Source organism: Arachis duranensis, chromosome 1, assembly GCF_000817695.3.
Source record: "Arachis duranensis cultivar V14167 chromosome 1, aradu.V14167.gnm2.J7QH, whole genome shotgun sequence".
NCBI classification, from domain to species: domain Eukaryota; kingdom Viridiplantae; phylum Streptophyta; class Magnoliopsida; order Fabales; family Fabaceae; genus Arachis; species Arachis duranensis.
This window is the reverse complement of record NC_029772.3, coordinates 39,393,185-39,409,321: the sequence shown is the minus strand read 5'-3', so window position 1 is coordinate 39,409,321 and position 16,137 is coordinate 39,393,185.

The window sequence follows — 16,137 nt, the reverse complement described above, 5'->3', positions numbered from 1 at the left end:
CAGCTTTTGTGCCAGTTTGGGCGTTTAACTCCCACTTTTGTGCCAGTTCCGGCGTTTAACGCCGGGAATTCTGAAGCTAACCTGGAACGCCTGTTTGGGCCATCAAATCTCGGGCAAAGTATGGACTATTATATATTGATGGAAAGCCCTAGATGTCGACTTTCTAACGCAATTAAGAGCGCGCCAATTGGGCTTCTATAGCTCCAGAAAATCCACTTCGAGTGCAGGGAGGTCAGAATCCAACAGCATCTACAACCCTTTTCAGCCTCTGAATCAGATTTTTCTTCAGGTCCCTCAATTTCAGCCAGAAAATACCTGAAATCATAGAAAAACACACAAACTCATAGTAAAGTCCAGAAAAGTGAATTTTAAATAAAAACTAATAAAAATATAATAAAAACTAACTAAAACATTCTAAAAGCATACTAAAAAGAGTGCCAAAAAGATTATAAATTATCCGCTCATCAGTTATTATATTAACATTTTAATATAATAACGATAACAAATTATTTGACACATGATTGATTAGATTGTGGTCATACTACTTATTTCCAACAATCTCCCACTTGCACGAGAGCCAATCATGATAGATTGGATCTTGGGCATACTATTATCACAATAATCTCCCACTTGCACTAGAGCCAATCAATCATGTGTATAATTTTTCAAAGCACATTTGTGTTTATCAAAACTCTTTTGACCTTAAATACCTTTGCTCTTGAGCATGCCTGCTTGACATTTTCTAAAATACACCTAGTGCATAATAAATATCTCGTTTTCTTAAAACATGAAATCTCCCACTACAATAGTGCATAATTTTATTTTAAGGACAATCCTTATTGAACATGATTATAAAAAGTCTAAGTAACCATTAGATCTATCTTTATAGAGTTGTATCATTATACAAATAGGCTACTTTTTCGAAAAGTTAGTTTGTACTCCCACTCTTTCTTTAAGATGGAATCTATTTTCTAAAAAGGAGTTTTACCTCTTATCATAGACACTTTGTCATAAGAAGAGTGATAAAAATAATCTCATTATTTCTTTAGGGTAACCAATAAATCTCATTTATTGGACCTAATATCAATTCTATTGTTGTGCAATCTCTTAACACATATAAGACATCTCCAAACTCTAATGTTCTTGAGTTTCAGCTTATGCCCTTTTCATATCTCATATGGGTAAAAAAATTGATTTAATGAGAAATTTGTTAATTTAGCAACATTTTAAAATGTAGTCTAAATATTTAACAAACAATGATCCTCAATTAAATCAAATTCCATGTTTCTTTAAACATGATAGAGTACATAGAGTACTAATATTTGTGCATTGAGAGAATCTTATTCTCTATTCAATAGAATATCAATTAGATGTTAGAGATTTTACTTTAAGCTCTTATAATAAAAATACTCAATATCTTTATTATTGGTCAAACCAACCCTTAAGAGCAAGTTTGATACGCATTCTCAATACTCGTATTGAGCTTTTCCAAAAAGACCACAAACCTTAATCATATTAGGGCCAATTATAAATTGTTTGTGACAAAATAAATCTCTAAAATTGCTTGTAAGAACAATTCTCGCTAAAGCCATTTGGCTAATAGCATTCTAACTTCTAAAGTTGTTTAATTCAAAATATATTGCCCAATACTCCCACTAGTTTAAATAAAATCTTTGATAGTCATACTATCTTACTTGGGACACCATACATCTTCTCAAGATGTTCAATAATAAATAGTGGGTATATGCCTTTAAAATTAGAACTCTTGGTTGTCAAAACAACATATATTATAGTAAAATAATATTTTAGATACTTCACAAGTACTAACTATTCCATCACTAATTTTATTGGACAATATTATTTCAATAGGATTATCATGTCCATGAAACCCTTTTATACATAAGAACAATTCTCAATGTATAGCCATTTATTACTTTCAAGTATGCCATCCGAAAGATGGACATATTTAAAAAATTTAAAATATGAAAGTAAATCAAGAAATCTATATTTCTAGCAAAATTATTTAGAATCATGTATGAGTACCTTGGTTGTCAAATTTTTACTCATACCTATTCCAAATAAATATGATTAAATTGTATCACATACAATTATAATCCCAAATAATTATCTGGTTGTCAGACAATTATTTAACTGAATTATATTTTATACCCCTAGGTTGTCTAGGTTCAAGTATAAAATTAATTCTCCTTATATATCATCATATGCATAAATAAATTCTATCTTTCAGCACAAGTCTCCTGGTTGTCAGGTTGCTCCTTGTAAACAAGAGATAAATTTATTTTTGGTAAACTCCTAACTTTTAGGATTTATCTCCATTGTTAGAGAATTTTTTTATCAGTACTCATAGATAAAATTTTATACTCCCAGATTGTCTAGGCGAAATATAAAATTAAATTCCTAATACATCAAATGTATATACTGATTATTATCTTGAAAATAAAATTCATGGTTGTCAGGCCGCTCTTTATAATCAAAAACATTAGAAAAATTAATTTCTAAAATTATAGTGTTCAAAACACATCAATCAAATCAAAATTTGATTTTTCATGTACTAACGTTTAGCCTTAAAAAATTACCAAATCAAATTTGACTTTTATATATACACCTATATGTATAAGAAACAAACAAAAGATATTTTGCATCTTATTCCTTTTATTGTGATCAAAATCACAATAAAACTTAATATATAAATAAAATCAAACAAAATATTTGATTATAAATATAACATTTATATTAAAAAAATAATAATTTAATCACAATTAAATAATGAAAATAAATTAACTACTAATTTATTAGAAAACCATCTCAATGGAAATAAATATATCACATGCTTAAATTGAATTAATCCTATTAATTCACAAACTTTAAGAAAATAAGAGTAAAGATTTAAACACAAAAAAGCCAAAGCTCCGATACCACTGAGGGATTACCATGTGTTCATAACACGCAGCGGAAGAAAAGAAAGTAATCCTTAACGATCTATTTTGTGCTTAAACTTTATTCCAATAATATAATATATAGTAGATCATATCTAAATACCTGTATGTACACTAGTAAAAATCACTTTCTCCTTCGATGGTACGAAGGCGCTATGCGTATCCACACCGAGACCAACCTTTGCTGTCAACTCTTTGACCAATGGATATCTGATCTAAATTGAGAACCTCTTTGCAACTCTTTGCACACCATAAAATTCTTCTCCAAGAATTAGGCTCACATATACTTATGTGTGTAGAGGTAAAGAAATAAAACTCTTGTTATTCTCTCACTTATTCTAGTGCTTTCTCTACTCTTGGCATACATATATATAGTATGAGATTTGTTGCTGATTTAAAATTTGATTCTCAATTCAAATTTAAACCATATATTGAAATTTCAAATTTGAATCCTTCAAATTTTATTAATCATATCATAATAATTTAAAAGATAATCGATTTGGATCTCATCCAAATTTACAATTCAAATTCAGAAATAGAATAACTGAATAATTAATTATTCTCAAATCTCATTTAATATTCTCAATCATCATATTATTATTATTATATTCTTGGTGCTAGCAAAGAATATAATAATATTCCATTTGAATTAATATAATTATTTATTTGATCAAATCAAAATAATAATTAAATAATTTTACAGCAAAGATTAGAACACTCATTAGTGTGTGACCCCATAGGTTCAATACTAAGCGGGTAGTAAATTAGTCATACTAAATTTACTAATCAAGGTTGGTGTCTAGCAACACTTCTCAACGACCTGGTAGTTTGAAGTAATCTATTTTTACTAAGAACCTCAGAAGAACAAAGTATAATTCCTTCCATCTTTCCAACTCTTGGTTAACCTTTAGAGTATGGTTTAATTGTCAAACTCTAACTTGTTACAATTATTATAATGAACAGTGAATGACCTAAGAAACTCATTTCTTCATTCATTCAATCCCCTAGGCCAAAGTTTTATTCATCTCAGTCATTATAATCATAGAGCTCAAACTCTTTACCGAGAGTTGACGGATTCCTTATTGACTAATCATTAATTCTGCAAGTATTTAAATCATACCCAATATCCATTCAACTAGCACCGTAGGGTATTAGGTGTCCGAAATCAAAGTATAATAAATACATTGTTAATTATTATGATAGTCGCAGGTCAAAGGAAACTCTATTACCATGTTCATCTTGAGAATATCCTATTGACAAATATATGGTAATTATAACCATTAGGATTTCTCAGAGTGAGTCAGTTCAATGGTCAATATATATATTGATCTTTCCGGATTATTAATGTCCTTTTTAATAATCCTATTACCAAGAACAATCTAGATTAAATTATAAAAGATTTATCTCTCAATATTATGATCACTATCACAATGATAAATCTCTAAATTTAATCAAGGACGTTATTATATTAACATTTTAATATAATAACGATAACAAATTATTTGACACATGATTGATTGGATTGTGGTCATATTACTTATTCCCAACAGACAGAGTAAGAAGAGTCCTCAGGAGTTTGCAGAGCAAATTGTTGAAGAGGCACATGTATATAATGGCTTCAATCTAGTTTGTGTACATATTTGCAGCTCAACCATGGTTTCAAAACTATAAGAGCAAATTTCTCCCCCTTGTTGTCCAAGTTGATCCCTCTGTTCCTAAAAGACATTATAGGCTTTCTTAATGGTCAAAGAAAGCCACGTAGATTCTCATTGTCACTTGTGCAAACCAAGTAGTGATGGTGTTGTGTAAGTATAGTATTTATACAAAAAAAGAAGAAAAGGGTCACAGTTATTTATAGAAAAAATGTTGAGAGACTAAAATTAGGAGGTTAAACCGTTAAAGATAACTATAATTTGTCATTTTTGTTAGTTTTTATTTGTATTTATTAATTGTTATTAGAAAAATATATCATTATAAATATTATCTATATATAATTATAAATATTACCTATATAAATATTTGTCTTAGAAGGAATAGAAGGTTTTAGGTGGTGCTAGAAACTTGAATGAGTGCCGCCTAAAATTTAGCCAGTCAATTAACTATTGCATCATAGTATATACTCCAAAATTAAAAAGGCAAGTGAAATAATTAATGAGTAGTAAGAATCTATGGTACTATAGTTTTGGCTTATGTGGGAAATCCAGAGTGAATAGTTGAGTAGTAGTAAGTAGTAAATAGCAATGGTAATTAAGGACACATCAAGCACCCACAAAAGAAATCAATGTAAGCATGAAAGCATGTCAAGTCCAACCTTACCCAAAGGGGGTGTGTGTGCAATGCTCTCACATCAGAAATCAATTAAATGGAGAGGAACAACATGTTTTGAATCACTCCATAAGCCTGAGGGTGCATCATAGATAAATTTATACTTGCATATGGGTATCCGCACCAAATAATGCTAGCTGAAAATTTCTTAACTTTGTGACCAAGTATATGTGTATCGTACTTAATACTTGCATTGTTGTATGAAATACTTGGATTTTTGTATTGGTGTAATGTAGGTGGGTACTTAGATGAAAAGTGGGTTCAAGGGGGGACAAACCCTGATGCTTATGAAATTTGGCATTGGCATTTGATCGATGTTTTTGTCTACTTTTCACACAGTTTGGTTACTTTTAACACTGCTCATCGCCTAACACAGTTTGGTTGAAATGGTTAATATTGTTAAAGGTGAGGTTTTTTTGTCCCCGTCACACACAGATGTTTACTGGCATTACTAATTGCTCATGCTTGAATCAGAAGAAAAATGGATTATTCCATTGTATAAGTTCTGAGATGACTTACTGCATCAATTTTATTTGAACTTTGTTGGTGGAGTCTACTCAAATGTATGCAGAACATCTGGTGGAGCTTGCTGTTACTTTAGGCTTCGATGGTTGGCTAGTAAATTCTTTATCTCTATCTGTGCTTTTAGAGTTTATATTCATGTCCATTTGAATTTTATTATCTAATTAATTTGATATATTAGTGAACTTTGTAAATAGAGATGGAAATAAATTTCAGATAAAATAATAGGAGATATTATCTTACTATAATTGATCCTTAACTTTGGTATTTTAATGGAAGTTTGTAAAACCTAGAATTCATGGAAAAGAAATGGATCGATGCTACTTTGGAATGGCTTCTTAGATGCAGATATCTAGTCTTTTGCATACATACACAGTGTCACACCCATGCTGAGCAAATGCATAATTACTTTCCAATGCTTCACAGAATTGCATATTTTGTAGTCAAGTCAATGAATCGTCAATTGCAGATAAATATGGAAGTAAATTTGGACCAAGGACAAATTCCTAACTTAAAAGAGTTTGTAGATCATTTATTGTCATTGATGCATTCATTTGTTGCTGGATCGTTAGTGCTTTGGTAAGTAGAGGAAGATACATCAGCAACACTCTATTGTGGTGGATGGTGATGAGGTTTGACTTCGATGTGTTTTCTTGATATTGTAGGTACGATAGTGTTACAGTTGACAGTGATCTGAATTGGCAAGACCAACTAAACTATTACAATAAACCTTTCTTTGACATATGTGATGGGATATTTGTTAACTATACATGGAAGGTATTGCTTTTCTTCTTGTCTCCTACTTCTACAACTCATATGCAAGTATAAATTTAATTATGATATGTTGCACGTGCTACTGTATTCGTTGTGAAGATATTGATAATTGATCAAAGTGGGCCGTTGGGTCCATGAATTTGGTTTTGGTTGGTCATCTCAAATTATAACTTATTTTGGTGGTTAAAATCATACTTTTAGGTGGTTTTCTTAATTTATGTGTGTTCATAAAATTTCAGCCCAAGAATTTTGGTTTTAGTCAGCATACTCATACTAATCTTGATGGCAAGCTAAAATATTCCATTATGGTTCCATTAGCTTGATTCATGATCCATGCAACTCAGCTCATCTTGCTGCGTTGCGAATCGCTAAAGAATCTGGTTGTATTCTCTCATATGATCCAAATTTGAGATTGACACTATGGCCATCAGCTGAGGCTGCTCAGAAAGGCATAATGAGTGTATGGGACAAAGCTGATATCATAAAGGTATTATGATATATAACACTTTGCATTTCACCAATTTCGTTCTTCTTTTGATTTCTTTTTTCATTTTCAATTTGTATCTATTTATTGGGTTTCTTTCTTTCAACAAAACAAAGAAAGGGGTCTTACTTTTGTAATATATGATGAAAACTTATCAACTAAAATAACAACAGAAACAAAACTAAGTGCCCCATAAGCATTTTTCATTCTTTTTTGTTATTATCTTATGTATGTGCAGAGGAGATTACATTTTTGGTCGAGGGCGATGATCCTAACGATGATGATGTTGTGTTAAAGAAGGTTTTTACCCTAATCTCAAGCTATTAATTGTGACACAAGGTTCAGAGGGTTGTAGATATTACACCAAGGTAAGTTTACTACCAAGTCCATTTGAGAGTGAGTGGCATAAGCACTTGTTTCATTGTTGATTATGTGCACAGATATTCAAAGGTCGGGTGGCAGATGTTAAAGTTAACCGCATTGATACAACTGGGCCGGTGATGCATTTGTTAGTGGGATTCTCTACAGCATTTGCTCATAATCAATGTGGAGCTTGATGCTGCCAATGCAATTTGGTTATCCATTAATATTTTAGATTGTTCCATCTTTAAGTATTAAGTGTATTGTTAATGAAAGAGATCCATGTAACATTAGGATGGTCATCTTATTTTTTTGGGTATCTTTTTATTGAGATAGTGGGATACTGGCCAATGATGTTGAAAAATAACATCCAATTTTATAGGTATCATGTAATAAATATTATGTTTATCTATATGATATTTGGCTTTTTTTTCAATTTACAGTGTGATTGATGGAGGAAATTTAAAAAAAAAAACCTAAAGTATTCATTTTGCAATGGAAAAATTTAAAAAATTTCTATTTTATTTTACCGACAGAGTTACAGACGGATTTTTTGTCTGTATTTAGAGTGTGAGATGAATTTCCAAGGTTCAAATTACAAACGGAAAATCCGTCTGTAATTATAGATGGAAAATCAGTCAGAAAATTTGTCTGTAATTGCAGACAGAAAATCCGTCTGAAAATTTGTCTGTAATTACAAACAGAAAATCTGTCTGAACATCCGTCTGTACTTACAGACGAAAAATTTGTCGGGAAGTTCATTGCTTTCAGGAAATGGATGGAGAATTTATAGCGGGAAAATCTGTCAGTAACTGGTAAAAATTCGTCGATAATTTTTCGACGGAAAAAAAATCCGTCGGTAAATAATTTCCAACGGGACTTTTACAGAGGGACAAAATCCGTCGGTAATTTTGTCGGTAACCAAAAATTCATCTGTAATAAAGACTAAATCCATCTATAAATCTGTTTGTATTAATCCATTTTCTAGTTGTGTATTATCTCGCTCTCTACATGGTTTTGTTTGTAATAAATTATCGAAAATAAATCTTTTATTACTCTCCCATTATATAATCGTGATAAACTATAATTGGTTCTTTTCACACATAGCCCCAATCTTTTGTTAAGTTTTTCTAACTGTATGACTTTATTAATTGTTTATTTGTTTTGTTTGTATGATTTCATTAAAGTAGATATAGATAAGTGTTGGATTTCAAAGCCACAAGGTGGTGTAGAATATATGGCCAGTTTAAACATATGTCTAGACTTCGCATTTGCTAATGCATTACCTAATAGGATGATACATTGTCCATATTCTTTTTGTAGATACCATCTTTTGCAAACTAGAGAGGATGCCTACAATCAACTGTTGATAAAACCCTTTCTCCTTAATTATACCTTTTGGTTACATCACGATGACAGACGTGTCATAGAGATCTCTAATAATAGACAAGAAGGTAAACTCTATAGAAACCTTAGAGATCCAATGTGCGACATGGTCCATGAGGCATTCAACTTCCCAGGACTGATTGGCTAAGAAGACACAAGCAATGAACATTCCATAGGGGGTGCAGAAGAGTTGCCGTATCTATACAGCGAACCTAGTCGCGAGGCTCGTACTTTTCACCACCTGCTTGAAGATAGAGAGCAGAAATTGTATCCAGGATGCTCAAAATTCTCCAAGTTGTCTTTCTTGGTGTGGCTATACCATATAAAGTGCATGTGCGGAGTGAGTGACAAAGCCTTCTGAACGATACTAGAGCTACTGGGGGACCCCTTTGAGCATGCGAAAATTCTGACTTCATTGCATGATGCTAAGAGGATCATAAGAAAGCTCGGTATTGCGTACAAGAAGATAGATGCATCTCTGAATGACTGCATGCTATACCAAGGTAGCAACTAAGAACTGTCTAAGTGCAAGTAATGTAGGACATCGAGATTGAAGCAAAAGACTAAGAAGAATTCTATTATAAGGATCAATGTGGTTGTTAAGAAGAATGGGAAACCACAGGCGGTGAAGATTCTTCGTTACTTTCCCCTTGTTCCATGACTGCAACAGATGTTCATGTCCAATGAGACATTCCTTGACATGTTGTGGCATAAGAAAGGTCCTAAATCTGATGGTTTTTTGAGGCATCCAAGGGACGGTGAGACATGGAAAGCATTTGATAAAAGATATCCTAACTTCAATAGTGATCCGTGCTGCGTTTGTTTAGCCTTAGATAGTGATAGCTTTAATCCTTTTGAAAATTTGAGTTCAAAATACTCAATTTGGCCCTTGATTGTTATCCCATACAACTTACCTCCCTGGGATTGCATGAAACCCATTTCTTTTATGCTATCAATGATTATTCCCGGTCCTAAAATACCTGGAAATGATATAGATGTCTACCTACAGCCCTCGATAGATGATTTTAAGAAGCTATAGGAAAGTGTTGAAATGTATGACACTAACGAGAAAAAAACATTCAAGATGTATGTTGCGTTGATATAAGCTTGTTCTACGTGCGACTTAGATGCTGAGACTAACTAACTCACCTATAGTCAAAAATGGTATTTCATAGGTCATCGGGCTTTCGTAGTCAAGGCCATAGATTTAGGCAGGTGATAAATTATTATTTTATGATTTATATTGTGTTTAATTGTATGATTTTATCAAGTCTGCACCTACTTATTCATATGATTTGCATGTATTTACAATTCCTTCCCAAAATTGTTCTATGATTGAAAACTTGCTTCCTAAAGATCTTTTAATTGTATATTTTTATTCTCCTTTATACCATTCGATGCCGTGAACTGTGCATTAAGTGTTTTAGGCTTCATAGAGCATGAATGGCTTAGAGAATGGAGAGGAAGCTTGCAAAAATGGAAGGAACACAAGAAATTGAGGAGATGACCAGCGAGAAGCGACACAAACGCATGGCTCATGCATCCGCGCGAATTGGAGAAAATCACAGCGGCACAAACGCGTGCCTGACACGAGCGCGTGGATTGGAACCTACACGAGTGATGCGAATGCGTGGACGATGCGCACGCATGGCAAGGAAAAACGCTGGATGACGCGAACGCGTAACGTGCGCGATCTACAGAATTTGCAAAAATCACTGGCGTAGATTTTGGGCCGCGTTTTAACCCAGTTCTCGGCCCAGAAACGCAGATTAGAGCTAGGGAACATGTAGAGACTAGAAACAACTCTCATTCCGCATAATTTTAGTTTTTAGATCTGATTTTACTCCTCTCCTAGGTTTTCTCTCTACACATTCATAGTTCTTAGAATTTTGTTTTATTGCTTTTTGGATTGGGATATTGAGAAGAATTATTACCTCCGCCAAGACTTCATCATTCTAGTTTGTTTTCTTACTTTTCGCTTACTCTTTCATATCCTTAATTTGTCCAGAGTTACAATTGGATTATTTTTATAATTTATTAATACAAGAACCATTTTTAATTTTAATTGATCTTTTTTATTATTGTTTATCATGTCTTTCTTTATTTCCCCTTTTTAATTTTGTGAAGTTTACATCCATGATAATGGAGTAGTTCCCTAACTTGATTGGGAGTTGATTAAAAGGAGAACCTTGAGTTGGAATACTCAAGAGCTAAATTATAATTGGGTTTATTGTTGGCTGGATCTCTAGTCACTAACGCTAATCCTTCCCAAGGGAAAGGATCAGAACTTGTGAATAGAAGTAGACTTCCAACTTACTTGACTTTCCTTTATTCAGTAAAGGATAACTAAGTGGAAACAACCTTCAATTATCAATTAATCTTGAGAGAAATCCAACAAGGATAGAACTTCCGATTAATCTTCTCCCGGTTAAGGTTTTTATTTAAATTACATAAATTCTCTGATTTAAATTCCTATTTACCAAACTCAAACATTTTGGAAAATCTCTGATTAATAAAATAGCACATCTTTCTGCAACTCGTTGGGAGATGACCTGGGACTCATACTCCCAGTATTTTTATTCTAATTTTGTGACAACCCTTCTAAATTGATGAGCGGATTTTTGTTGGTTAAGAACTGTACTTGCAACGTATCTCTTACATTAATTTCTTAATCTGGCAATTTTTGCCACATCAATTTTTGGCGCCGTTGCCGGGGAGTTGCAATAGTGTGCTAATTTATTGATTGGAATTTATTTGCATTTTATTTTATTTTTTCTTTATCACCATGAGCTGTGTGTTTCTTTCGTTGAATGACGTGTTCATTGCCTGATCCGAGCTTAGCCGCTTTTAATCCTGAAATTGAAAGAACTATTTCACGTATTAGGCGAGCTCGATGTCGGTTAGCCTCTGAGGGTGGTGAAGTGATTGTCATCGATTCACCAGTCTCATCTGAGGGCGAATCTGAACCTCCATTTGAGGAAGAAACAAGCTCATTTACTACTGATTCGGTTGACTCACGTGCAGGTAATATGGCAGCACCTAGGAGAGTTACTATCCAGGAAGTTGGAGCCCCAGATTTTACACTACAACCGTATCAAGTGCATCACCCAGCGGTGGCTGCAGATTTCAAACTAAAGACTGCGCTTCTCAACTTGATGCTCAAGTTTCATGGCTTACCTGCTCAAGAGCCTATCAAGCATCTTAGGGATTTCCAGACAACCTATTCTACTGTTAAGCGTGTGATGCCAGGGCATCTTGGCTAGTTTTACTAGCCATTTTTTGTATGCTTTAGGTTGGTTTCATGTATTTTCTTAAGAAATAAGCAAGTATTTGGTTGAAAATGCAATCATACCATGATTCAAGCAAACATTGTGAATTTTGAATGATTTCATGAGAATTATGCATAAATTGAATGATAAATTGGATGATGCATGATCCCATGATTAAGAGCAAGACTTTGATGCGCTTTGTTTGATTGATTTCAGGCCAAAAGAAGAAGAGAAGAGCCACGTTAGTGGCTATGTTAGTTACACTAACGTGGAAGGAAGGAAAGTGGGAACGTTAATGGCATTAACTTTGAAGAAGGGCCAACGTTAGTGGAAAAAGTGAGTGCCACTAACGTTTGCGAAGGTGCAAAAAGTCCCACGTTAAAAGCCACGTTAACTAAGTTAACGTGGTAGTTAACGTGGAAGGAAAGGGAGATGCCAACGTTAGTGGAAAAAGTGCGTGCCACTAACGTTGGCGAAGCAAAAAGACCCACGTTAATAGCCACGTTAACTAAGTTAACGTGGTAGTTAACGTGGAAGGAAAGGGAGATGCCAACGTTAGTGGAAAAAGTGAGTGCCACTAACGTTGGCGAAGCAAAAAAAGACCCACGTTAACTTCCACGTTAACTAAGTTAACGTGGTAGTTAACGTAGGCAAAAGTCCCACCTAGCAGCCTGACCATGCCTTCTTCAAACATGCATAACTTGAGCCAAAAAACTCCAAATGAGGTGATTCCAGTGGCATTGGAAAGTAGGATTCCAGAGCTTTCCAAGAATATATGGCACTACATGGTTGACACTAAATTTGAGGGAGAAAACCTGCCCCGAAAGTGAAAAGATGAACATGGTATCAACCTGTAGTAAGGCCAACTGACCTCTTCACCTTCCAAGAAGTATAACTCGAGTTGTAAAGCTCCAAATGATGCGCTTCCAAAGGCGTTGGAAAGTAGACATCCAGAGCTATCCAAAAATATATAATAGTATGGGGTGGACATTAAGTTTGAGCCCCTGATCGCTAGCATTATTGTGACTCATGTTTTTCATTAACGCTAGTCGCTAGCGTTAACGTGACTCATGTTTTCCATTAACGCTAGCGACTATGCTAGCGACCATGTCCACTTCAAAGGAGTATAACTTGAGTTACAGAGATCCAATTGAGGTGATTTTATTTGCGTTAGAAAGCTGACACTCAGAGCTTTCCAAAGATATATAATAGTTTATAGTGGGCATGAATTTGAAGCACAAACAAGAGGCATCTTCTAAGCCCCAAAAACACTAACTGGGCAGTATTTCACCATGGGCCTCAATTTGATCACTTCTCTTTCAAGGACCACCCAACCTCAAGGAAGCAAGCCCACAAGTGTCAACCAATCAAGGCCACAAGAAGCATCTAGAATAGGAATTTTCATTTAATTGTAATTTGCTTTTAATTTTGTAATTTAGGAGAGCCTATATAAAGGCCTTAGTTTTTACTTTGAAAAGGGGGGGACTGGACTGAGGCTGGAAATTGGGGATTGAAGAGGGGTCTTCGGACTCCCTCCCCTCACACACTTTTCCTTCTCTTCTTTTCTTTGTACTTTTCATTTATGAATTTGGAAGTTTCAATGTTAGATTTAATCTTCATCTTTACTTTTCTGTACTTTCTTCTTTTCTATTTTGGTAGAGCAATGATCAACTAACTCTTTCCATTGGGTTAAAGAGCTCTATTGTGATTCAATGGATCAATACTAGTTTTCATTCTTCTTTTTCTATCTTTTCTCTTGATTTTACTAGAAAGCTTTCAATCTTAATTCAATTGGTTAGTTGTCTTGGAAAAGAAACTCTCCATAATTGGATCTCTTCGAAACCTTGGAAGAGGAATGAAGAGATCATGCTAGAAATGCTTTCTCATGCTGGACCAATTTGGGTTTGGATGGATATGTGACTATAATCCTACCAATACTTGATTTGGGAAATGTATGTGGTATAATCAGATGTTCTCATGAGCAATTGACCAAGGAATTGGCTATTGATCAAGATTTGAGAGATTGGATTACCAAGGAATTGGAATCCAATCACTTAAGATTGCCAAGGAGATCAATGAATGCATTGATTGAGGAAGAGATGAGAATGAACTTGATCCGGAGGATTGCAATATCTCTTGATCCCAATGTTAATTCTATTTTTAGTTCTTACATTTACTTTTCTTGCCATTTTACTTTTCTGCACTTTATTGCTTTCTTTACTTTTATGCCATTTACATTTCCTTGTTGCTTATCACTCCAATATGATTCGTCTAACTAGGATAATCAATTAACCATTGATTGCTTAATTCATTAATCTCTGTGGGATTCGACCTCACTCTATAGTGAGTTATTACTTGACGACAATTCGGTATACTTGCCGAAGGGAAATTTGTTGAGAGACAAGTTTCCAAGCATCAGCGTGATGGTACAGATGAAACTTCTATTCTGTTAAAAGCCTTTCCGTTTTCTCTTGAGGGAAAGGCGAGAGAGTGGTACTACACTCAACCTGGAGCGACTGTTGCTAACTGGGATATGCTTAGAAGAGAATTTCTGGAAAAATACTTTCTAGCTGAAGTTACTGATAGATTGAGGAAGGAAATTTCCATGGTTATTCAAGGCAAATCCGAGACTCTCTACGAATATTGGGAGCGCTTCAACAATCTTCTGGAAGTATGTCCCCACCACATGATTGACAAGTTGGTGTTGCTCGGCTACTTCACACAGGGCATGAAGTCTCAAGATAAGACCACATTGGAAGGTGCTAGCAATGGGTCTATGAAAAAGTACAAGACCACTGATGAAGCATGGCAGTTGATCAGTGACTTAGTTGAATCCACTAGAAATCACAGGCAGAGGCAAAGCCACTCAAAAGCTGTTGCAGAGGTATCCTCTAGCAGAGAGACTACCGCTCTAACTCAGAGTATATGTGAAATGACCAACTTACTGAAGTAGATGAAGTTGAGTCAACAACAAGCTCAGCAAGCTCAGCCTCCCCACCACAATAAAGCCAACAGTTGGTTCCACAAAGAGTATGTAGGATCTGTGCTGATTATAGTCATTATACTGATGAATGTCCGCAGCTCCAACAGGAAGACAACACTGTGGCAGCCACTCATAACTTCTATGACCACCCAAATCAAGGATACAATCAAGGTGGTAGCTACAACCATGGATGGCAGGACAATTCCAACCAAGGTTGGAGAGATAATTCTAACCATGGTTGAAGGGACAATCATAACAGAGGAGGCAGAGATAACAATAGAAACCAGAGCTAGAATAACAACAACAACATCAGACAATATAATCAGAATCAGGCCTACAGAACACCTCATCTAAGGCAGCCCCAAGCATCTGAGCAGACCCTTCAGATCACTTATCCCTCTTCATCTTCTAATGATGAGTTACTACAATCTATTGATCGGAGACAGCAAGCCATGGAAAACAACCTTGCTTCTACTCTAAATGGTCTGAACTCTACCTTGCAAGCTCTTGTCTCACAGATTGGATCACTAAATAACTCCAACAACCAATCTTCAAGCTCCAGTGGAATTCCCTCTCAACCATTACCCAACCCCAAGGGTGGCATCAACACCATCACCTTGAGGTCCGGAACCACATTATAAGAGAGGAACCATGAAGAGCCAAGCCCAGCAGAACACACTTCAGCTAAAGATGTAGTGGAAATGGAAGATGCTGACGAGGAAGAGGATGTACAAGACATAGTTGAAGAAGAGGAAGCTCAACTACAAAATGAAGCACCAAAGGATGCTGAAGCCACAGATAACGCTTGTCCTATCCCCTTTCCACAACTTGCAAGGAAGCACAGGAAGCAGATGGAACTTGATCCCAAAATGGTAGAAATATTCAAAAAGGTTGAGGTAACTGTTCCCCTTTTTTATGTTATTCAACAAGTACCTAAATATACAAAGTTTCTAAAGAATTTATGTATACATAAAGATAAAATTAATAAATTAGAAACTATTGCTTTAGGTAGTTCTATCTCTGTTTTAATGGGGGGTATACCTGAAAAATGTAGTGATCTAGGTCCATGTATGGTTA